This window comes from Homarus americanus, unplaced genomic scaffold, assembly GCF_018991925.1.
Source record: "Homarus americanus isolate GMGI-L3 unplaced genomic scaffold, GMGI_Hamer_2.0 scaffold32929, whole genome shotgun sequence".
NCBI classification, from domain to species: domain Eukaryota; kingdom Metazoa; phylum Arthropoda; class Malacostraca; order Decapoda; family Nephropidae; genus Homarus; species Homarus americanus.
The window spans coordinates 10,099,102-10,126,233 of NW_024737097.1; the positions used below are offsets into that span (position 1 = coordinate 10,099,102).

The following is a 27,132-nucleotide window of genomic DNA, read 5'->3' on the forward strand; positions in this document are numbered from 1 at the left end:
GCTATTGGCTGGAGTGGTCGATAGTGGCGGGGTAGTTTTACAGGAACTCACACCCTGAACGAGATGTAAAGTGGTCTGTAATGGATGTCAATACTCATAACGGCAGGTGTTCCCTACTTCATGGTATAAAAGATGGCGAAGGAGGTATTAGTGGTTAATGTAGGGGAGAGGAGGGGAGGGGGACGAGATATGAAGATATTTAGAACATAATACAGTACACGTAAATGCGGGTGTTCACTAGTTCAAGGTATTGAAAGCAAGAGAGGTAATACTAGAATTAAGAAACGAGATCTACAATCGTTTACAGAAAAGGTTGAAACGTATAACGGCAGGTGTTCAGTAGATGTTGATAGTGCCGGCAGGAGACGAGTATTGGTGAATAATGTTAGACCTAGTTTAGAATAAGCGACGAAAATGTTTATTCCTTGAAGTGCAGAAGTTCAGTACAATTGTGTCACAGCAAGTGCAGAGTAACGGAAGGTAAAATAATTGAACATCTTAGGGAAAAAAGAGAGACGTACAAATCAGGTAAAAAATCTTAACAAAGAGACTAGCACAGAAAGCTTGGCCTATTTTCTGTACAAGAGGAGACAGCGTTGTCGGCACTGCACTCGATCACTTTCACTTTCCCCAACTGTAAAGTTGGGTGCTAATTCTTACCCAAGCGTGAACCACCAACCCTACGGCCAGAAGGAAAGTGTTGTGTCTACCCGCCCACAGTTTATAGTAACGCTAGTGATTAGATGGTGTTAGTGTGTTCAAGGATAATTATTTTCATTAATCTGTATTAGCTGTTGTTAAGAGGAACTATTTTAAGTACTACGGGCTTAAACACCTTAATTGTTGACGCACATAAATACTATACATACAAATAACAGATTTACTCTTCCACATTTATCATACGCAAGGGCACACGCGCACGCACGCACGCACGCACGTGCGCTTGCACGCAGTTATGGATACTCCTTAACAACTATTACGCTTTTTGAATCACGTGAAGATTAAACACCCCAGTTTACTTCACCCCAGATAGCGTTAAGGTGTTTAATTAACGGGTGAAATAAGCTGGGGTGTCTAATGCTCGCGTTTTACCATTTGTTAACTGTGTGTGGTCTTAAAATACAATAGACTTTAGTCTTTATAAAGAAAAAGATACATAAGATATAGTTGATAAAGAACAAAAGGAAGTGAGAGTCTTCATAAAATGGGAGAGAAAGAAAAGAAAAGGTACAAATTAGAATGATAAAAGGAGTAGCTGGGGAAATAGAATAAAGAAAGGAGAGAAGGAGGATATCGTGTAAGGGAAGTGAGACAGAAAATAGAGAAAGTTTGGAATAGAGAAGTGGTAAGGGAAGCGAAGTAGAGGATAAAGCACAAAGATGAATGGATGGAGAGGGAAAAGTGAGAATACAAGAAAGGTATTGAGAGAGAATAAGTAGGAAGATAAAGGGAAAATAGCCAACTAGACAGAGAGAGAAATGTGAGAGAGAAAGAGAGCGAGAGAAATCAATGAATTAAACAAAATGTATCATTACGTCAATTAAATTTTAGTGTGTTAATAATAATAATAATAATAATAATAATAATAATAATAATAATAATGATAATAATAATAACTAATCAATAAAATACTCGTACACTAATTTGATATTCAATTTAATACACCGATTTATATGTACCGTACATTTGAATACACCAATTTCCAACAAAACAGTATAATCCGCTAATGATAAAACACCAGGCAGGGGAGGACACAAAACTGCCTTATCACACTAATAACAAACCAAGGTAATGCGTCACTAACATACGCTGGTATAATGCGTCGTGCGTCAACATGTACAGTATGCACCACCTGGAGTAAGCAGGTAAAGTGTGTGTGTGTGTGTGTGTGTGTGTGTGTGTGTGACGCTTACGCTAGCGAGTAATAATGACAGAGCTTTGTGTTGATGACTGTGGGGGAGGGAAAAGGTGGAGGAGGGAAGGATAGGGTTGGGGGGAAATTGAGGGGAGGAGACGGAGAGGGGAGTGAGGGAAGGAAGAAGGAGTAGAGTAAAGGGAAAAGAGGAAGGGGGGAAAGTCTGGGTGGATAGATGATTAGTTAATTAGATAGGGATAAATACTGTAGGTTGAATGTCGATAGATATATAAGACAATGGAGAGATAAATAGATATGAAGGTAAACAAGTAATTAGACAAAAATAAGAGAGAAAAAGAACACACACACACACACACACACACACACACACACACTATCTCTGTATTGATATTCACAGATACTTTTTTTTTTTTGCACGGCGAATCGGCCTTTGATCTGAGCTATAAAGTGATTCCACCGCGCCGAGCTGCGTGTCCCAAATTGCCGTGTTGCTCTGTGAGAATTGGCATGTTACAGAGTCTAAGCGTATCGCGTTCGTGCTGAGGTTCCGGGGGGTTCGAACACGTGTAAGGTTTGGTTTGTTTACTAACAGGGAGACCGGCCCGCGTGACGCCAACGTGTGTGTGTGTTGGACGTGAGGGAGGGAAGGAGAGAGGGTGGGAAGGAAGGGAGAGAGGAAAGATGGGAGGGTGGATGATGGGAGGGAGGTAGGGAAGACTGAAGAAGGAAGGCAAGAAAGATAGGAGAGAAGGAAATAAAATGGAGATGGTTGGGAAACAAAATAAGAGAGAGAGCGAGAATCATAAATGTATATTATAATAGAAGGGAAATTTAACGAGGGGGGTGACGGATAAGGAGGGGGAAAGAGAGGGAGAGGGGGAGGGTTGGAAAAGGAAGGGAGGGAGGGAGGGAGGGAGGAGGGAGGGGAGGGAGGGAGGGGAGGGAGGAGGGAGGGAGGAGGGAGAGGGTCAACTCCGTGTGGTTTCCTTCTAATGATGGTCACGTGAGGAAGAGTAAACACCCCACAGAGAGAGAGAAAGAGAGCGAGAGAAAATCAGGGAGATAGAGTAAGGTAACCTAGGAGAATAGGATAACTGGGGGATACGATAACCAGGGGAATAAGATAACAGGGGAATAAGATAACCAGGGGAAATAAGATAACCAGAGGAATAAGATAACCAGGGGAAAAAGATAACCAGGGGAATACGATAACCAGAGGAAGAAAGATAACCAGGGGAATAAGATAACCAGGGGAATAAGATAACCAGGGGGAATAAGATAACCAGGGGGAATAAGATAACCAGGGGGAATAAGATAACCAGGGGGAATAAGATAACCAGGGGGAATAAGATAACCAGGGGGAATAAGATAACCAGGGGGAATAAGATAACCAGGGGGAATAAGATAACCAAGGGGAATAAGATAACCAGGGGGAATAAGATAACCAGGGGGAATAAGATAACCAGGGGGAATAAGATAACCAGGGGGAATAAGATAACCAACGGGAATAAAATAACCAACGGGAATAAAATACCCAGGGAGAGTAAGATACCAAGGGTGTATTAGTTATCCGTCTGGTTATCATAACGAGGGGAGACGCTGTTCTCTCTGGAATAGTAAAACATTTATGATTATAATTTGATTGTGAAACTTATTCTTTTTTTAATGGTGTTAGTGATACAAAAACTATTAATTCATAAACCCTGGTAGTTAAAGCACCTCAAACTAAGACCTACTGAATGGTACCTAATAAACTCTGGTAGTTAAAGCACCTCAAACTAAGACCTACTGAATGGTACCTAATAAACTCTGGTAGTTAAAGCACCTCAAACTAAGACCTACTGAATGGTACCCAATAAACCCTGGTAGTTAAAGCACCTCAAACTAAGACCTACTGAATGGTACCTAATAAACACTGGTAGTTAAAGCACCTCAAACTAAGACCTACTGAATGGTACCTAATAAACCCTGGTAGTTAAAGCACCTCAAACTAAGACCTACTGAATGGTACCTAATAAACCCTGGCATTTCAAGCACTTAAGACTAAGACCTAGAGAACGGTACTTAAATAAACCCTAAGAGATAAAGCATCTAAAAGTAAACCAAGACCTAGTGAACGATGTTTCATAAACCCCGTTAGTTGAAACACCTAAAACTAAGATCTACATATTTTATCATCCTCATCATCAGTTATTCCTCTCCCCCTTTCTCAATTTTTAATGCTTTTCCTTTGTTCGTGGATCATTTCACTCCACTACACTATCCATCTTCCTTCCTATTCCCCTCTTCCTCTCCAGCTCTCTCTCTATATTGCCCTTCTCTACGTCTCCCATCACTTCATTCTCTCCCATTTCCTTCCTTCCTTATTTCTATTCATTTGGGTCTTCCTCCTCTTCACCTCCCTCCCTTATCAATCTCTCCTCCTTATCTCCTCTTCACTCTACCTCCGTTCTTCACCCACCTCTCGTTGAATTCAAAAGACTGGCCAATTACATGATTGGAGCTCAAAAAATGGACTTAGGGATTAGTGAAAGCTTAGAGCGATGGTTAACCTCACCTGGGCGTACTGGAGAGTTTGATTCAACATTATTTTGAGTTTTGTCTTTTCAAAGTGGATAAATAATGGAGGTGTCGTTAGAGAGAGAGAGAGAGAGAGAGAGAGAGAGAGAGAGAGAGAGAGAGAGGTGTGTGTGTGTGTGTGTGTGTGTGTGTGTAGCGTACTGTGACGTCAGACACTAACGGCAGGCAGTATGACGGTTGGTCGTGTGACGTCAGACGTTGTGATGGCAGGCAGTGTGACGGTAGGCAGTGTTACGGCAGGCTGTATGACAGCAAGCATTGTGTTGGTAGTCAGTGCGACGGTAGGTTGTGTGACGGCACGTTGTTTGACGGCAGGTAATGTGACGGCCGATAGTGTGCCAGCAGGCAGTGTGATGGCCGATGGTGTGACGGATGGCAGTATGAAGTCAGCCATTGTGACGGCAGGCAGTGTGACGTTAGGTAGTTTGACGACAGATTGTGTGACAGCCGGCAGTGTGACGTTAGGTGGTGTGACGGAAGATAGTATGATGGCAGGTAGTGTGAAGGGAAGCCGAGACTTAGCGTGACGAGGGATAAAGAAAACTGTACTGAAATCTTGAAATATGGCGTGAGGTAATTTGTGGATGATCCGGTGGGGTGTTGTGGTGTTGTGGTGGTGTTGTGATATTGTGGTGTTGTGGTGGTGGTGGTGTTGTGGTATAGTGGTGTTGTGGTGTTGTGGTGGTGTTGTGATATTGTGGTGTTGTGGTGGTGTTGTGGTGTTTTGGTATAGTGGTTTTGTGGTGTGTAGGGTGGTGTTGTGGTGTGTGTGTTGTGTCTAGTGGGTGGTGGTGTTGTGTGATGTGGTAAAGCTATGGTAGGTGGTTTTTGTGGTGGTGTGGTGTTGTGGTATAGTGGTTTTGTGGTGGTGTGTGGTGGGTGGTGTTGTGGGTGATGTGGCGTTGTGGTGTTGTGGGTGGTGTTGGTGGTATAAATGGTGTTGTGGTGGTGTGGTGGTGATGGTGGTGGTTGTGGTATAGTGGTGCTGTGGTGGTGTAGTATTCTGGTATAGTGGTGTTGGGGTAGTGTGGTGGTGTGGTATTGTGGTTTTGTGGTGGTTTGATGGTAGTGTGGTATTATGGTGGCTTAGTAGTGTAGTGATATGGTGGTGTGGTGGTATAGTGGTGTTATGGTGGTGTTGTGGTATGGTGATGGTGTTGTATGGTGGTGTTTTGGTGGTGTGGTGGTGAAGTAGTGCTGTGGTATGGTAGTGTTGTGGTACGGTGGTGTTGGTGTTGTGATATGGTGGTGTTGTGGTGTGGTAGTGTGGTAGTTTGGTGGTGTACTAGTGTGGTGGTGTGACGGTGTGGTGGTGTGGCAGTGTGGTAGTGTGATAGTGTGATTGTATAGTGTTGGTTTTGGAGTGTGGTTGTGTATTGATGTGTGGGAGTTATATAGTAATGAGTGGTAGCAGTGGTAGTAGTGGTAGCCCTAGTGGTATTCAGGGTAGCCTCTAGTGGTAATAGTAGTGTTAGCCCTAGTGATAGTACTTGTAGTCCTAGTAGTAGCGGAAGTAGTGGGAATAGTGGTAGTAATAGTGGTTGTCCTAGTAGTAATGGTAGTAGTGGTAGTCCTAGTGGTATCAGGGTAGCCCCTAGTGGTAATAGTAGTGTTGGCCCTAGTAATAGTACTAGTAGTGATAGTACTAGTAGTGGTAGTAGTAGTAGTGGTAGCCCTAGTAATAGTGGTAGTAGTGGTAGCCCTAGTAATAGTGGTAGTAGTGGTAGCCCTAGTGGTATTTAGGGTAGCCCCTGGTAATAGTAGTGTAAGCCCTAGTGATAGTACTAGTAGTGGTAGTCCTAGTGGCAGTGGTATTAATAGTGGTTATCCTAGTAGTAGTGATAGTTGTAGTGGTTGTCCTAGTAGTAGTAGTAGTAGTAATAGTAGTAGTAAGTAGAGGAAATAGAGGTACTTACCCATGACAGCGACAATAACAGCGACAGTCTGTCATGATAATGACCAACACCCAAACCAGCTGGGTGATGAGAGTGGTGACGAAAAAAATAATATGCTCATTCTTAACACGTTGTTTACATTGCAATAAATGTCGTGTCCTACTCAACAAACAGTCATTGCAATCACCTAATGACGCATATCATGGAATAATAACGTGCAATTTATGGACTTTAACAACAATACCTTCATGCAATTGACATTATTAGCACTCTCTTGAATATTTACTTGGCCCTGGACAAATATTTACCTTCTACCCTTCGTGCTCCAAGCACAGACAGGCCTCTGTTATATAAGCTGTTTATAATGACCTAGACTCTACTATTTAATATTATTGATTTTTTTAATTGTTTTCGAAAAATTTTCTCGTTGCCATGGCGCGGTATGTTGTGATGACATTGTTGCTTTGATCCTATCGATAGCACACTTTCTCCTTATGCCTGATTTGATTAGATTAGTTAAGGCTAAGTTTGTGAGCTGGTGATGCAAAGAGATTTAGTTAACTGGCCATTTAGAGACCTTTAGTTAACTTGCTACTAAGAGAGCTCTAGTTAGCGGGCCACTCAGAAGGCTTTAGTTAATTGGCCATTCTGAGTGTTTTTAACTTAACTGGCCACTCAGAAAGCTAAACATCATTGTCTGTAACATTATGTCCATCAGAATCTGTTGTTTCGTCTCTTATGATCTGTGATCATTATCAATGGTGATTAGAAACCTCAACTTATTTCTCCTCATGATTAACACCCTAATGATAACCTAACCTAACCTGCCCATTCCAATTAGGGTTAGGGTGTTAAATCATCAAGTAAAACAAGCTGGGGTTCCTAATCTTCTTGAATCCAAATTCTGTTTATTAAACTACAGGATTGTCTCTTGTGTGGTACACCTCCTGCAGAAGGTCATCCTGTGTACACGACCCACAACAAAGACTCTTTCTCTACCAACCGTGGCGTGGGTTCGTTGCATGATTCGAGCAATGCATTTCTGGAACTGAATCTTCAAAAAATATGGGTTTGCGTGACGAACCGTCGCATGATGACATCCGCTTGCCCGTGTATCATGGATTTTAACCTGTGCATGTTAACTTGATTATATCCTCCGTGTAACATCACCAACTTTTTAATATCCTGCTAATATATTAATTCCTTTAGGTTTCTTTGTTCATTTATATTTTGTCATTGTTTGAACTAAATATCATACAGAATCTTTTTTTTTTTTTTTTTTTGCATGGGAATTATGAGTGAAGATTAAACACAGTTTCGGAGGGAGGACGGAAAATTAATCAACGTGTTTACTGTCTGGTGGAGCTTCGTCAGTACAATTACCTCACCACTAAGCAATATTTAAGTCAGATCTAAATACGTGGTCATGTATCGTATAGAATCGGTACAGAACCTTGAGTCAAAGGACCTATCAACAAACAGCACCAGAGTTGAACTTGGATAAGATACGTAAGTCTGGTATAGTCTTGGCTTCGGTCAGGTCTTCTTCTTCTTCTTCTTCTTCTTCTTCTTCTCTGATACGGTCTTTGGTACACTGTAACATAACCCAATACGGTATATGGTATATAATCTAATAAGGTCTTGAGTACACGGAACTGTTGCAATCATGGGGTATAGGGGGTGTGACATTCTGCTTAAGAAAAAGAAAACAAAACTACATATCACAAGAACATATTTCAAAGTAAAACTGTGAAACTAAACACTGAACATTGATCTTAACATTGGCGTGGTAACATTGAGGATATAATCAGTTAACATGCGGAGGTTAAAATCCACGATATACGGGGGATAATATAGTCATGCGAGGGATGTCATGCAAACTCATATATTTACAGATTCAGCTCCAGAAATGCATTGCCTGAATCATGCAACGAGCCCATGATCCAAAAAGTCATTGCTATATGTGGCAGACAGAATGCGCATTTCTGGAGGTGTGTTATGCAGTGTTGATTGGTGGAGTCTCTCTCTCTCTCTCTCTCTCTCTCTCTCTCTCTCTCTCACCTGTGTTGCAATCTCGTTTGTTTTTGGATATCGCAGGATAAGCCGACACAGTCTCTGCTATCGTTGAGTAACACGATATTGTCTCTGCTACAGCACGATAATCTCGTCCTGTCTCATGTCTGTGATCGTGGCATAATTTGTTGCGGAGGTCTTGAAACATCGCGGCAGAAGCTAATACGATCTCTTGTTAAGGTTCTCTTACCAGGGCACCTCCCGTAAGTCCGTAACATGCCCGCAAAGCACCAGCTAACACACGGTCAACTGTTAATACATCGCTTCAAGAGAATGCTAGGAATGATAATCTCACATTTTTGGGATAATTCACCAGCACGAACGTTAAACCATCTGCACAGATCTACTCGTTTTGTGAAATCTAGGAGATATATCCCCACTGCGCAGGTGCTTAAGCTGGATTTGTCTGTAAAAGTGTACACCAATCGAATTCCAGAGTCGAATGTTGACAAAAATGATGATCTCGAGCAAAATTTTCATCTTAAAATAAATGACAAGTAGTGTGCGACGATGACTTAGTATTACATAGTCTAGAAAAACGGAAAGCGGGAATACAATAGAGTTAGGCTTGCAGTGCGAGCTGGAGAGAATTATGTTTACGTTTGTTTATATGGCGTTTAGAGTTATGCTGGACTCTTCTGGATTACTCATGAAGACTGGAACGTTCCTCCTTGAAATCTTAACAAGTGAGAAGGAGCTGGAGGCAAATTAAGATAATGACGAGTATGGAGACGCAAGTAAAATTTTTAGTAGATTGGTTTGAGAGGTGTCTTGACGTAATAGTTCCAGAGAAGAATGTGTGTTATGAGATATACGAGTTTTAGTTATGAAAATTATGATTTAAGTTTATTTATGGCAACACAATTAATGTTTATCTATATTCAGGGTTATTTTAACTTTGGGCTGCAATTAATAAAACGTGATCTTAAGGAACTTGACTTTTCTTCTCTAAAACTCTTCTAAGTTTAAAATATATGAAATAATTCTGGGACAATAAAGTAAACAGTTATATCCTGAAAACTTCAGATTGAGGTACACTTGGTCAGAGGCTCCAGCAAACAACCCCTAACTGTGTTGGTGTTCGATAGTCGGATCGTAAGACAACTTTAAGTTTCTTACCGTATTGATTTCTCCTGGTCGTCTTTAAGCAATTAATATCCCTCATATTAACGTTGGTCTACAGTATATTACATGTTTCACTTTTCGAATAGAGAACTCAACTAAGCCTTACATGATTCAACACCCTAGCCTCCTACTCCTCCAATGTACCGCATCAGTTAACCACAAGCAGTCTTTTCGTAGGTCATAGCGTCTCGATCATGTCACTGTAAGCCTCCTGTTATAATTATGTCACAAAAAACGCCCCATAATACAAGTAAATCCCAATTCTATGTAAAACAAACACTGAAACTGGAACTTAAGTAATTTTCGGAAAAATTAGTCGATACTTTGATTAACGCAAAACAAACAATTATTTGTAAGCAATTACACAAGTCCACAAGAAAATATGAATGTTGATAAATTAATTAAATGTAAAAACGATAAAACATCAGCTCGAGCGGCGCTGTTGAGTTACTGTAAGATAATCATTTATAGGCCTGTTGGATGTCGAATGACTCAGCTGCATGTTGAGTCCGTACCGTATCATGATTAACTATACATGTTTTTTTCTTCTTTTTTTATAACACCTCTACCAGCAGTGACTGTAGTTGATGGTAAGCTACAGTACATCTAAATGCTTGATGTAGGAAGAATAATTTTTTTTTAATTTTAAAAGACGTGAGTAAACGGTACCCCAGATTGGTACCTAAGTGTACCTACAGTAAATGCATTAAAACAATAACAACAATGATTATAAATATATTATTAAAGAATAAAACTAATGATTCTGCAATAGTTTGTTGATTTGAATTTAAAAATTTTTGGCTGGAGGACATTAACCTCTTGAGTACAATGACTTCTTGAATACGATGACATAATTTCATTGAGTATAATGACAACCTCTTGAGTACGATGACTAATACGTCACACTCAAAGGGTAAGTCGTTGTACACAAGAGATTATGCCATCGTACTCAAGGGGTTAATGGTAATATAGTAAACTTATTTGTATAATGCAAGCTTAGAAAAATACAGAGAAATATGATAGAGTAACATCAGGAAATGAGAAATGTAAATAACAATGAATAACTTGTGTTATAGGTAAACAATATTGCATCATAAAACATACAACATTAATATCAATTTCATTAAAAAAAGATACAAATTATAGGAAAGACAAGAAGCATTTTTTATGAATAATGAAATAAACAGTAATATGAATAACACATTTTAGAAAATCAAAAGGAAATTATACTTGAAAACAAATCTGTGGCATTAACTACATCTTAGAATTACAGCAACATGAACCGATAATTAAAAAAAAAACTTTGTATTATCAAGACGAAATAACACCACAAATTTATCACCCTCATAAACTGTATGAAAATAAAGTATTTTAAAGGAATAATTTATATATTCACGAGAGTCATTTTGTTTTATGTCCAGAGAGTTTCATCTGCTACTAATATTTACGCAGAGGTTGTAGTTATTGTTTTTATTTCATTAATTGCTAGGTTTAATTACACGTATTGTCAACAAGTGTTCAGCTCACAGTAACGTCTCAGTCAAACATAAATGACTTGGTTGGTGAAGCTCACTAATGCGTCAATGTCCTGAACAATTTGAATTTAGCCTCGTTACTGTACTGTTTACTCCTGTAAGCTGACTGCTGAGTGTTGTTATCCAAAGCACCATTGCGCAATGAATTCTAAGTATTTGGAGATTTTCAAACATGTATATACCTGTACAGTAGTGAGTAAATGAAAAATAAAATAAAATAAAAATAATAAAAGAGCAAAGTGCCTACCGCTTGTTATCCATTGATTGGTTTGGAAAAAAGATGCTAAGCTACTTATCTACGGTTTTGTTGCAGGAGCTATACAGAGGGTCAAGCTAAGCCTCTAGATAGATAGATTAAATGCGTACAAGGTTACAGACATATCTATGATCAATTATAACTGTGGGGTATTAATGGTGAAATTATGTTATCAAATCGGGATTGTATTAGATCCAATCTGACGTTGTTAAGATTATAAAAGTGTGGAATCATAAAAGTCCCCAGTCAAACAAAAATTGTGTTGTTTATGTATTTTTCATTTTTTTTATAGAACAAAAAAATTCTAGGCATTTAAAACAACTAATACAAAATCAAAAACGTATTTAGCTTAAAACTGGTATGCAAACAGAAGAGTGTTTGTGATCAATTATACCTGTAAATATCAGAGAAATATTTACCATAAAATTTCGATTAATAGTATCCAATTCAACGCAGGTTACTATTAAAAAAAATAGCAGAAATCGACTATATGGACCATTGGTTAATAGTTACATATAATTTGTCTGCCATATTCACTTTAATTATTAAGGTTATGGTTATTTGATAGGCTCTCAGTATGCTTTAAGAGCCAGGGATGTATAGACTAACCAGACCCAACTCATCTCAATAATCTTTCGATACATAGAGTACATAGAAGGAAGAACTAGTTTCCGAATTTGATAATAGTTGATGTCTAGTGTATGAAGCTACTTGGAATATGGGGTTAAGTCATCGTATTCAAGGGGTTAAACACCTTTTCTGTTGAAGCAAAGTAGTTCATTATAACATCCCTGTCATCTCATTGTGAGCCTAAAAACTCGACAATCAAAAATCACAGAATACATAACGACAAAAACACTGAACAAGAGACAATTAATATCATTGAATAATTATCACAGGAAAAGTGTATCCGTTTATTACTATTTAGCATTGATCAACATCCATTTCTACATTCTTAGATAGTACTAGACTACTAGAGTAACTAGATCGAGTCTAGACCTTCTCTCAGGAGACCAGTGGGCTCTCAACATTTCTTTCTTCATTATTTATCAGCGTTGATCCTACTCTTCTTAATTTCGTTATTATTATTATTATTATTATTATTATTATTATTATTATTATTATTATTATTATTATTATTATTATTACTTTCCAGTCACATAAATTCAGTTCTGTTCATAAAGTTTATAAAATTATGACTTTGTAAAGTATAGTTTTTCATAATTTCTTAGATGTCTCAGAGAAAAGAAATATCAGTTTTATAAAGACCTTGGTCGTTGAAGCGTGTTAGTGTGGCATCAACTATGACTTGGCAGTAGAAGACGTTTTTCTTAATTACTGTATTAATAGTTTACTGACCTTTACTGTTCATTGCCACAAACAACAACGTCTTAATGAAGATTATATCTCAGGATTATCAATATGTGCTGCTTATTGTGTAAACTTTAACTGTTGAAACACACAAATGCAGAGAATCAGCGCCGATTTTTTGTTTGCTTACCAGCACCTCTTTTTCTATGTATTCAGTAACGTATAAACAATCATTTTCTTTATATTCTTGACTGATGGGTGAGGCAAGAACATCAGACCCAATAACCATTATCCCCCTTACAATCTCTCTTTTGAATGCTGCCAAATAACCTCTCTATTTCTGGCGGTCCGACCTCCCCCTTTTTTTTATCTATTGTTGTTCCTACACTCTGTTCGCATTTGTTATTTAAATATTCTTCTCTCCGTTTTTTCTTTTGTCGGTCAGTATCTCTCATTTTTTCTTTTTCCTCCGCCTAGACTCCCTGGTTTATTGTTTAAAAAAAGAATATCGCTCAAACTTATTGAACTGTGTCTTTTGATTTTTATTTTTGTCCAGCTCTGAAGTTATTATTTATTTGGACGCTTTATCTATTGAAATACCTGGCTTTCCTTTATTTTACAACCAACCCAAACACCCACCCACCCACACACACACACACACAAACTTGTTATGAGGGATTATACTAACATGCTTCATATATACAAAACTGTGAATCCTTCCACGAACAATCAATGTTTTGTTTTAACTACAGCAAAAACCTCTCCGTTCTTTGTCTTTATCATTTACCGTATTTTTATAATTATTTATGTGATTTCAACGATTAATGCCTTTCATATTATCTTACCAGTTTCCTCACTAATAAAAAATGAATTGTATTGATGGCTTCCTGTGATAGATTGACGAGACTCCCAAAGCTTAATAAGATACGGTATTAAGATATCGTGAGGGATTTCAATTTACTTGTATATAAAGCTTTATTCTTTCTCTAAGTACCCCTATCTTGACAAATTATTTCTTCTGTACTGCTAACAATTCTATGTAGTTTTACATAACAATAAACACACAGCCGAAGTGAGGCAAAATTACCTATCAAAACCCATTATATTTAGAGGTTAATGAGCAGAAAAGTAGAGCAACAAACAGCAAAGAAGCAAAAGTCTGAAGACTCATTAATCAAACAACAAGATTGACGGAAGAAAACATCACGCAGAGATCTTTAAAACTCCCTACAGTTTTATTTTTATTTTCTCTCTGAAGTTTCATCACTATTTTCTTCCTATCTTAACGACATCAATGTTAATGTTAGGTATTATCTGGTATCAATCAGTGAATAAGGATCACAGTACCTGGACGTAGTGAAAAGTTTAAGTGTTCAGGTATGATAAGGGAACTGATGAGTAGATCATAATTACTATGAACATGATGGGGAGGAGAAAGGAGTGAGTGTTTAGAGAATCATTGCATACATAGAAGGTGTATGTATGCGTGTGTGTGTATCGAGGGGAACGAGCAGGTGTATGGAAGAATGAATAAGTGTGCAGAACGAGTCAGTTGCTTTTTCAGCTCGAGGGCGGAAAGAGCCCGTCCGGGGGGGCAGGTCGTAGTTAACATGGGTGATCCCACTCGGGCGAGAGGGGGAAGCCGCACCTATCAAAATCCCTCCCTAATTGGAACAAACTGGAAAATTGGCAATTATAGACTAGAATCCTATGTAAGCTTCTTATGTATTGTATATGTCCATGCGGACGACAGATCATTACGCTAGAAAGCAAATCACAGACACTTGGAGTTTGGTAAAGCCTTCAGCCCCAATCATCCACTCAGATTTGAGGGGGGAGAGCTACACGAGAATAAATTATTTTCCAAGCAAGACTCATTTCTGAGGTTAATATTTTCAAGATATCATGAGGTCATTATATTTCACTTCTCAAGGTATTAAGGAAATCATTTTACAAACAACGTATTGTGGCAACTGTTCAGTAAAACGACCCTTAATGGTGTTCACCAAATGTCTTCCTGGGAAATAATTTAAGAAAAAGTTGAATGGGGGTATACTGTAGGTGTGTTTTTAATAAAAAAATAAGTTTCTTATAACGCTCTCACCATACGTGAATTAATTTATATTCGATACGTAAAATTCAAATTTCATCTTGTACCTACATGTCTAAATAAACTATTTGAAGCTGAATGAAATGTTCAAAACTGTGAAAAGGAGATGTAAGGAAAGAGAATCCTTCAGGGGTTACTCAACAGAAAGGTGAAATTTCCTAGTCCCTCCCTGTGCTCAGTCTGGTAATGAAGATTGTTGTGTTATTGAGAGAGAGAGAGAGAGAGAGAGAGAGAGAGAGAGAGAGCAGATTTTTCTCCTTCAATCATGATAAACAGGTAATCAACTATCCCAATGAGAATATGCTGTACTTCAGCTGTCTTCGTTAGCTTTCACTCACAGGTAAATCACTAGAACAGTATCACAGGTTAACTAAGATCATAGACATTGTTTGTATGAAAGTTAACTTCGTTCTTACCTGAAGAAAATCCCCCAAATGACGAAGATTTGCAATTTTCGTAATATTTGTTTGGCAACTTTTCATGGCCGTTTCATACACACGAACCCTTCCAACTAATCATTCCATACAGAGGAACTAATTTAACTAACCTAACCAAACTAACCTAACCTAGCCTAACCTAACCTAACTTGGATAGGTTGGTTCATCTTACCACCGATAAATCATAGAACACAGCACTGTAGGAATTGTTTTACCGTTCGTGTGAATTAAACAAAAGACGTATCAACAACAGTAATAGCTGCGAGACGTTGCTGGTGGACGTATATTAGTGTTCAGGAGCAAAAAAGTCGCCAAACTTGTATTATGAAACTTGCAAATCCTCGTCTTTTTTTCAGGATTTCTTGTTGCTAAGAAAAAATTATCTTCGATACAAATATTTCCTAAAGTTCCTGGTAACCTGCGATACTGTTCCAGAGCTTTACCCACTCGCATAGAGAATAAATCAAAATATGACTTTCAATTATGCATAAAGTCAGTCACTTGGTAATTCAACGTGTAAAAAAAACCGAGGAAATCGTTGGTAATGAAAATGCAATACTGTACATAATAATAATAATAATAATAATAATAATAATAATAATAATAATAATAATAATAATAATAATAATAATAACTATTATTATTTCTCCAGGTAAGGCTCGCGTGTTTTGTTACGGTCACTCTTCAGTATATCATTGCGGTTAAGTCACAATAAACTCTATTATTATGATTATTTCTGTTTATTTCTTTTCTTTCCAAACACCACACACACACACACACACACACACACACACACACACACACACAGGTACCAAACGCCCCCCCACAGACATGTCTTAAATACCTCACACACACACACACACACAGACATGTCTTAAATACCTCCACACACACACACAGACATGTCTTAAATACCTCCACACACACACACACACACACACACACACACACACACACAGGTACCAACACCCCTCCACAGACATGTCTTAAATACCTACACACACACACACACACACACACACACAAACACACCGCTTCTTCTCTAGCCATACTCATTTACTAATTACATATACTACTACTACACAACCACATCTTTACCATTACTACCATACTACTGTCACATCTTCCTCCTCCTCTTTTCCTCTCCCTTTCACCTCATAAACCGCCACCACATAAGCCCAGCCATCACCATAATCTTATTTCGTCACCACAACCAGGCAAACACACTACCAACACAGCCACACCCCTTTCCCTACCACACATCTTCCCTCACACACACACACACACACACACACACACACACGCACACACACACACCTACCTCTCCCTACCTTCTCACTACACACACGCACACGTAAACACCTCTCTCTCCTTACCTCTTCCTCCGCACCACACACACATCCCCTCCGTCCCCCCTACCCCCTCCTCCCCTCACCACACAAACCACCGCACCCTGGTATTTGTGGTAGTTGAGTGCAGGAGGCGCCTCACAGTCGGGGTCCAGCCAGCCAAACACCTCATTTTGGGCCAGAAGGACGCACGATAAATCTCAGGTTCAAGCGACATATTTTTTCCTGATGTAAGTAAAAAGTTAATCCCTGCCATAACAGGGTTGACCAGACCTGGGTGGGGAGGAGGGTGGGGAGAAAGAAGGAGGGGGGATGGTGAGAAGGAGGAGGGAGAGGGTATAGGGAGGAGAGAGAGAGAGAGAGAGAGAGAGAGAGAGAGAGAGAGAGAGAGAGAGAGAGAGAGAGAGAGAGAGAGAAGGGGGGGGTGGATTTAGTCTACGATTGTCACAGGGAGTTAATGCAGGAGGGGTGAGGAAGGTGTGTGGGGGATGTGTGTGTGGGAGGGGTGGGGGAGGAGCAGGAAGGTTGCAGTTGTTTGTGGGAGGGAGGAGGGGGGGGTGTAACTTGTGCACGCAATCGAGCAATGCAGGTAGCAATTCTCTCGTGACGGCAGTGGACGAACGAGGAAGCATTAGAGATATATGTATAAATTTGTTTTGTTTTTTCTCGTACACTCATTAGTAAACACATAAGGACATTTGTATGCATGGATATACGTAAAGTCGTAGAAGCATGGGCATATATTCTTACCCATAAGTCCCTGTATTGAAATCAAATACACAAAAATACACATATACATTCTAATACACACACACACACACACACACACACACACACACACACACACACACACACACACACACACCCCCACACCCACACGCACACCTACATGACACACGTACACAGCCTCTTGATGGCTTTGCTTGTAAAACCTAGAACAACATTTATATATTATGTCTTGTAGCAGTTGTGGATTAGGAAAAGATGGGGAGGGAAGGGGGAGGGAAGGAGGGGAGGAAGTAGGAGGGAGGGACCGTGGGGGACGGAAGGGAAGGAATGGAGGGAGGTTGGGGGAAGGTGGTGTGACGGAAGGAGACGGGGGAAGGGAGGGTTGTGGGGAGAGTGGTGGGACAGATAGAGAGGGAGGAAGGGAGGAGGAGGGAGGGAGGAGGAGGGTGGGGAAGGAGGGAAGGTGGGAAGGTCGGGAAGGGAAGGGAGAGGAGGGAGGGAGGGGAGAAGGAGAGAGAGGGGGGAGACAGGAGAGAGGGGAGAGAGGGGAGAGGGGGAGAGAGGGGGAGAGAGGGATTAGCGAATCGATTGAAATGTTGTTCTATTATGGGTTTCTACTGTGATTAGACCGTGAGAGACAAGAAAAAGAGGAGGAAATAGAAGAAGAAGAAGAAGAAGAAGAAGAAGAAGAAGAAGAAGAAGAAGAAGAAGAAGAAGAACAGGAAGATGAAGAAGAGGAACAAAAAAAAATGAGAAACAAGAAAAAGAAGAAAAGACGAAAAACGTCAGCAACATAAAGAACAACAACACGATAAAGAACAACAAAATAATAACAAACACAAAAACAAAAACGGCAAGAGTAATTGCAGCAACTACACCAGAAGAAGAAGGAGGAGAAGGAGAAGGAAGAGATGGCATAACCCCCAAGGAAAAAAAAAAACTTATCACTGCCCATCGATTGTCGGAAGTCAACTAGGTTATGACACGCTTGAGCTCATGCCAGGGTCAATCTTGTCACGCAGTCTTGTCACCTTACATGACAGGTGGAAGGCGAGGCAAGGTTTCGTCTTATAGGTGATGGGCGGAGGCGTCTCAGGCAGGTGAGGTGGTGATGTCTGACAAGAAATTTCCCGTCTGCCAGGTTGACTGAGGGTGGTGATGGTGGTGATGACAGGTGGTGGTTGTGGTGGCAGGTGGTAGTGACTGGTGGTGGTGGTGGTGACAGGTGGTGATGGTTGAGGTAGATTTCTTGTGTCGTTAATGAGTAATTACCTTCTCTTTTAAATTACAGCAACACCCTAACCTGAGAATATTTAAGAGACTAAATAACCAAGATTAAGTAAAATATATCTACTTTTTATGATAATTGGACCTTTTAGATTGCTGTATCTTTAGGTATTAGATAATTCCTCTCCATTACGTAGCACTATCTTAATCTAAGATAATTAAACACTCGAATAGTGTATCTTTATTAACTGAGACAACTGGACACATTTAAACTGTGATTAAAATTTTTCTTAATCATTAAGTTTGAGTTTAGTCCTTCTAAGTAGTATGCTTTGCATATTAAGATAATCAAACCCTTTTATTAAGATGATTCAATCCCTCAAGATTATACACATTAACCAGATATTAATTAAAAGCAATACCTTCACGACACACCATCATTAACCTATAAATCTCCACAGGTAGGTACACGACACACACACACGGTAGACTTCCATGACACTTCATCACCTGAACTATATATATACTTCCACGACACACACTGATCCTGAGAAACACATCTCCACGACATAAAATCATTATTAACCTACCAATGTACACACACACACACACACACACACACACACACACACACACACACACACACACACACACACACTGTTACATTGTTACAAGACAATATACCTCCATGACACCTCGGTACAGAACGATAAACGCCCACGACATACCACTGCAAAATGGCAAGCGATCACGACATATACCTGACCCACCCTCCCTCATTCACTCCCTTCGGCCCTCCCTGTGTGTATGTGTGTGTGTGTGTGGGTCGCGTGTCTAAGCATTCCCGAGTATGACACGAGGCGTCCCTGGGTCGTGGGGTGAGGTAAGGGATTATTCTTGTCAGTCCTTTTATCATTTCTTTATCGTTCAGTTTATTGTCTGCTTTACTGTTTACGTTTACTGGTCTAGCCAACGTGTCGTCTTATTAACACCTCCTCCTCTTTCTCTTTGTCTTTGTTTGTCTCACTCTCCCTCCCCCGTCTTACATAAATTTGCAACCTCTTCCCCTTTTCTTTCTCCCTACCTCTTTTATCTTTCATTCTAGCTTCCCCTTTTCATCCTCCTCCTCATCCCCTTCCAATCCTTCTCCCCCTTCTACCCCTTCTTATCTCCACCCTTTTTCCCAACCCACCCTTTCTCCTCACCCTCCTCTTTAACCTCTATCCTGTCGTCGGCCTCCTCCTCCTCCTCCTCGTCCTCCTCCTCTACCACTACCCTCCCCTCCTTCTCTACCACTACCCTCCCCTCCTTCTCTACCACCACCCTCCTCCTCCTCCTCCATTCCACAAAACCTTAAACAACAGGACAGACATCCACAAACCACATATCTGAGTCAGTAATGGTCTGTGTGTGTGTGTGTGTGTGGTGATGATATATATAAAGAAGGGGTTCGACCATTGCTGATACCCTGAACGGCGCTGGTATGATGAACCGACCAAGAGTTACGACATCGTGTGACTTAACTCATTTTGACGTTGCGGGCAAATAAGGAAGTGTGTGATTTTTTTTATTTTTTTTATTTTTTTGCTAACATCATCATATTTTTCTTCTTGTTGCTTAATCCGACTGTGTATGACGAGTGTTCTATGATAACTATGTATGTCGTTGTTGCTGTTAATGATGACTGTGTATGATGATTGTGTATGACTGTATGACGTTATTAATGCTGACTATATGATTCTGACTGTATATGGTGATTATGTATGAAGATTATGTATGATGACTGTATACCATAACTATGAAATTTGAATGATGACTATGACAGTGTATAATAGTATTAATAAAGCACATGACTGCATAATGACTGCATGCCAACTGTATATGACAATTGTGTAAAAATAACCGCATAATTTTTGGCATTAACATATCTCAACAGCATTTGATAACTGTGTGCATGGTTTCAGCACTAATAGGGAAATCCTATCGAACCAATTTACCTAACTTATATATGACTCCTGTATGGATTGATTACAGGTGTTTTTTTATTATTGAAAACAATCATTTCAAATTAAATATTGCCTTTTTTAGGGTAACGAGAGTTTGAGAATGAGGTATTTACTGTTAGTGAGAAGAATCGTCTAATCCGTTCCAACGGTATCAATATTTCGTGGTAATTGACACATATATATTTTTTTTTTCTTAATCAGGCTGTGTTCTGAGGACCTTGCCCGTCTCTCCTACCTATTCTGTTTCTGCTTGTCCAATATATATTTTTTCTTTCATATCCAACCACGTATTCTACTTCGCCTCTTGTCAACTATCCAACTCAACTCCTTCCTCCTCTATCTCTTTACATCTATTTCATGTTAGTCATCCCCCTCTACCATCTATCCACATTCATTTCAAACGCCTCCTCCTCCTCCTCCTCCTCCTCCTCCTCCTCCTCCTCCTCCTCCTCCTCCTCCTCCTCCTTTTCCTCCTCTTTCACCTCTTCCTCCTCTTTCACCCCCTCCTCCTCCGTCACTTCCTCCTCCTCCTTCACTTCATCATCCTCCTTCACCTCCTTCTCTTTCACTTCCCCCGCCTCCTCCTTCACCACTTCTTCTTCCTTCACTTCCTCCTCCTCCTCCTCCTCCTCCACATCCAACCATATCCAATCCCTTCCTCCTACCTTCTATCTACATCCACTCTAACTTGCATTCCTCCTATCCAATTCTGCTCCTCCCTCCACCTCTACCTTCTCACACCCATCCATCATTTCACACTGCTCCTCTTCCTTACATTAACCCAATTCTTACCCTCTTGTCCATATCCACTCCAACCTAACCTAACCTAACCTAAGCTAACATGTAATAGCCCCTGTCTCTTCAGAGTCCCCAGCTTAGTGTCGACATATATGTTTGTAACATGGTTAGGTTTATGTATAGGATGTATTCTGCGAGTTTAGTTTAGTCCTCACGGAGCTTGGATGGTAGGTGACCGAGCAATGTAATAGCCCCTGTCTCCTAAACAGAAGCATTATATAAATGGGTTAATTACACTTGATTTATATACTCTATCATCCCCTGTAACTTTCCACTGGCTATGAGGTGACATGATCATATCACGTGATCGGCAGGCTCCTTGAGGTGTGGCCCAGTGACTGTTTAGTTCAACATTTTATAAGGCCGGCGCTCTGGGGGCATTGTTACTCAACGCCTCACACAGATCAGACGTATATTAGAAGGTCTATTTTAAATAGCCTCCGTCCTTCTCTTAACACTCATAGTTGCAGTGATAAGTTACGGTGAACTACATTTTGGAACTGTATCCTCGATAGTTCCTCAATAAATGGATAACAGACAATTGGGTTTCGCTACTAAAACTCAATATAAATGTTCCGGCCTCATTAACCTAGACAGAATCAGCAGTTAACCGGCCTATAACAAACCAAACCTAACTTAACCTAATCTAATCTAATCTAACCTAACCTAACCTAACCTAACCTAACCTAACCTAACCTAACCTAACCTAACACCTTTCCACTCTTTCAATTCCCTTGTGAGGGTAGGAGGTCTTACATCCACCAGCGTAAACAAGAATAACACCAAATTGACCATAGCTGCGTCAGTGAGGGTAGGAGGTCTTACATCCACTCGCGTAAATAATAAGACATATTGAAAACTAACACCCTCGCGCGGAAAGAACATCGATGGTCGGTCAGTCATGTGAGATGGGCCTAAAACTGACTAACATAGATGATGACTATGATGACTTAACACAGGTGATGACTTAAGCAGCTGGTGACTAATCTAACCAGAATCAAGGCCACTTCTCTTCATAATATAATTTATCTCGGAATGATCATCGGTGATTCATAATATTTTTTTTTCATGATTTTAACCTCTCCTTATGGCGAATATTTCTTTAATTAATTATTCTAACCTTTACTCTATTCCTTCTTATAGTATATTAAATACTGTAAGTATCATGACCACGACCATGATTATAACAACCACGACCATGATTATAATAACCACGACCATGATCATAACAGCCACGACCATGATTATGACAACCACGACTATGATTATAACAACCACGACCACGATTATAACAACCACGACCATGATTATAACAACCACGACCATGATTATGACAACCACGGCCATGATTATAACAACCACGACCACGATTATAACAACCACGACCATGATTATAACAACCACGATTATGATTATAACAATCACGACCATGATTATAACAACCATGACCATGATTATAGCAACCACGACCATGATTATAAACCACTGATTATAACAACCACGACCTTGATTATAACAACCACGACCATGATTATAACAACCACGACCATGATTATGACAACCACGACCATGATTATAACAACCACGACCACGATTATAACAACCACGACCATGATTATAACAACCACGACCATGATTATAACAACCACGATTATGATTATAACAACCACGACCACGATTATAACAACCACGACTATGATCATAACCATGACAATGATTATAACAACCATGACCATGATTATAACAACCACGACGATGATTATAACACTCACGACCATGATTATAATAACTACGACCATGATCATAACCACGACCATGATTATAACAACCACGACCATGATAATAACAACCACGACCATGATTATAACAACCACGACCATGATTGTAACAATGACGACTATGATTATAACAACCAAGACTATGATTATAACAACCACGACCATGATTATAACAATCAGGACCATGATTATAATAACCACGACTATGATTATAACAACCACGACTATGGTTATAACAACCACGACCATGATTATAACAATCAGGACCATGATTATAATAACCAAGACTATGACTATAACAACCAAGACTCTGATTGTAACAACCACAACCATGATTATCTCATATACAATAGGAATAGCCGTGTGTCTGTGTGTGTGTGTGTGTCTGTTCTGGGCAGCCGAAACGGCACAATCGTTTTTCATCAAACTTGGTGGAAAAATCGCAAAAAATTCGAAGAGTGGAACAAACCTGGTCCCATGTCGAAGGTTTCTTTAGGAAGGCATTAATTAACCATTTTATTTATGCTGGAAAAGGATGTCGCTGTACGCTGCCATCCTTAACGTGGTTGCACGCTAGCCAGGCATGAGCGTTCGCACTTTCACGCTTTGGTAAACTGTACCACCAGACTCGCCTCCGGGCACGAAGTGCCCACGATCACTTGTATACATATATATGTATATGGTAAAGAAAAGTTCCTTATGGTTAGGCTAAGTTCACTTTTTGAAACCTTCAGTGTTTCTATCTTGTTTTATTCTTATACCTTCTTATCACCCTTTCTCCCCACGACAGCAAAATTTCGTTCCTCAGATCGGTTGTCTTATCCCCCCCCCCCACCTTACTCCCCCTACAACTCTGATATCCTCCTCTTATTGGTTGTCTGAGACCCCCTCTCCACCTCCTCATTAATGCAGATCCTGTCTTCTAATTGGCTATCTAAATTTCTTCCTACTGCAGACCTCTCTGCGTATTGACTGTCTGTGACATTGTTAGACAAGTCTTCTATTTTGAAGAATAGAGTCTTTTCCCTAAGAGCCTTTTGCTGTGACTGCCTGCCTCTGCACTGTGACAATCCTAGCCTTTAACTTTGACTACCTGACCTGCCCTGAACTTCACAGCTCCTACATCTTACACCTCGCAAAAACAATTACCTGATTGGTTGTAACCGCAGAGCGCTATTTTTTGGTGTTGAGATTGGTGGTTGCAGGCTGTCGTGACGGACTGAGCTTGTATGAGCTATTAAAGTTACGAAGGATCGTAACACAGGGCGTAACTGGCAGCGTCATTGGAGTTAATTAGTTGGTCCGACTCTGCATTTGTCATATGAGTGCAGAAAAATTTAAATGTGTGTTAGGTAGAGGCTGGCAATCTTCATAATAGACAATAATTATTTAATAATAATACTAATAATATTGTTAAGGTAGTGTGTCTTGATCTTTTCGTGTATTTTTCTGCGTTTCAACTTCCCAATCTTTAAGTATGTAACCTCTAGTGTGTGTGTCGCCTTTGAGAGATCAGTTGTTAAGCTCTATGATATACAATGTATTGCTTGGTAGCTTCACTGATATGTTGAATGTTGCAACATTCAAGATCACTAAACACATAACACCAGGATGGTTAATGCGGAATAATTGGTAATATATAATAATATTCTCTCAATAATTTCCTGTGCGTGTATTCTAGACAATAATTCAGTACTGCGGAGTTGTGTCTAACGAACATCTTATTATATAATTTACATTGATTTATACTGAATGATGCTCCTGTCTGCCGGAACTAATCTAATTAATTCTTATCTCCTCTGGGTATAATGGCTTACTTGTTTGACTCTTAAATTAGTATAGTTGTCTGTGAAAATAATAAATCTTCGGTATAATTATTTGTCATTGAATCATAAATTTGACTTTCCTTATTAATTTTCAGTCGTAGTATATATTCTGATGAATTTTATTTCATGATGTATGATTCTTCTTGCTAATTCTTGCCAAAGAAGAAATATACTAACATTAGAAGATTCGGTTACTGGTGACGGTCAATGTGCCGGATATTTTGGGCCGACGTTGCATGGTATCGACTAATCAGCTTCAGGTTCTTCAAGACAAAAGTTCGGTAAGATTTGTACGGAGTTCCTTTAATAAATCACAATCAATACTTCGTGGAAAGACAGCGGGTGAATATTGCATCCAGTCGTGCTATAATTGTCGTTTATGAATTTTATCTTTATTTTAATATCTGTTGAATTATAAGTTGCACTAGTGAGGGTTGGAGTCGAAATATTCCGTCTGTTAGTTTGTTGGTTAGTTCGTTAGAATTAATAATGAAATGTTTCGAGTTGTTGTTGTTACTGTTTTTCAATTAGGTACCGCTCATAAAACCTCATATCTATTACAAATAAGGCTTGAAAAATACGAATAAGGCGACAATTAAAATTTCTTAGCTGTTTTTGCTCAATTTCAATTTCAATATTTTATTCCTTGATAGAGGAAGCGGGATCCTAGTGCTGGCACTAGCCAGAAGTATCTGGCAAGTGTCACAAGTACATATAAATATTATAAAGGTGCTTACTAAGGCCTAAGGAAGGAAGGATATTCCTTCAACACACCATCAATAGTATTTACATAATATCTGGCCAGTATGAGGCGGATCATCGTGTCTCCGTCAGGGGGTCGTGGAGTGGTGGTCCAGCAGGCGTCACAGAAGCGTTGTGTGTGTGGACATCTTAGGAGGTAGTGGACAAGGGTGCGGCTGTAGGGTCTTCTGTATAATGCACAAGCGCGTTGCTCAGGGGAGGTGGGGATACCAATCTCCCAAGCAAAGTCATGCCCAATGATGATACGGGCAGCAATCACGTCCCTTTTCCGCCACCCTTTCCCAGAGCCATACGAGAGGTCAAGGAGTTTACGGTTCTTTGCTGTTGGGGTTTCTATGTATTTAATTGGTTCATCGGCCATGGTCTGTAAGCACCTTTTACGAGATCAGTTTCTATACTAGTCCAAAACTTAAAAAAATAAATAAATAAATAAACAAATAAACAAAATTCTTTCTAGCTTTACATTGAGCAGTTTTGTGTAGTGTTATATGTTGACCACTAGTCCTGGCGTTATTCCCTTCAATACAGCATAACTAACATTTCAATATTTATTTTGTATTACTTGCTCTGTTATTTAATACAGTTATGGTGGAGTTTCCACATAATTCTGATGTAATCCTCGCCATCAGCTCTACCATTGTTCAGTACATCAGTGACGGTATGTATGCCTGTGCCACTTATCTTTCATTGTATTCGTTTTTCAGGTGTCAAGTCTCCAGCTAGCTCAACACACTGAGTTAAAGGTAAGTGAATTAAGGCTTTTACTTAATCATCTGAAGGGTTAGGTAGGGCATTTCCGTAGCCAGTTCAAGGGTTGGGTAGGGTATTTACCTAACCATCTCAAGGGTATTTAAGGTAGTTTTTATGGGTCTGTCTAGTCCAGTGGTTCTCAACCTTGTTTGCCCCATGCACCCCTTTCACCATATGTCAGAATGTCATTCCCCCCTCCTTTCCAAGATTGTCTGCCTCAAAAAGTGCATTCCAAATAATATGCATATAATACTGAAAATCCTTTATTTTTTCCATATTAGTATCAGTTTCCCCCCCCCCCCCCCTGAAAACCTGAGGGGGGAAATTCCCCCCTGGTTGAGAACCCCTGGTCTAGTCGATGTACAGTGGTGAGTCGTCCGTGGTGGTCTTGGGTAGTCCGTGAAGGTGATGAATCGTCATTTGGTGGTGGGTCGCCCATAGTAGTAGTGGTAGTGGGTCGTCCGGAGTAGTAGTGGTGGAGGGTCGTCCGTATCATTAGTAGTCGTGGTGATGGAGAGTCGTCCGTATCAGTAGTAGTGGTGGTGGTGGGTAGTCCGTGGTGGTGGTAGTGGTCGTCCGTGGTCGGTGGTGGTTGTGGTAGTCTTCACTGCGGGTATGCGTGCAAGACAATCTGAGTATAGCGTATAATCTCTTGACTCAGTATGTCCTCCCGTCTTGTGATTACTGTGTATAATCCTATCACCTACAC

The 27,132-nt window shown here is 39.9% G+C and overlaps 1 long non-coding RNA gene across 1 annotated transcript in view; it reads left to right on the forward strand.

The window, feature by feature from the left end:
• LOC121873201 overlaps positions 1-27,132 on the forward strand; it is a 112,090-nt gene that overhangs the window by 44,464 nt on the left and 40,494 nt on the right. The window contains exon 2 of the long non-coding RNA XR_006090206.1: positions 26,378-26,416. This is a non-coding gene — a long non-coding RNA (uncharacterized LOC121873201). The remainder of the gene's footprint in view (positions 1-26,377; positions 26,417-27,132) is intronic.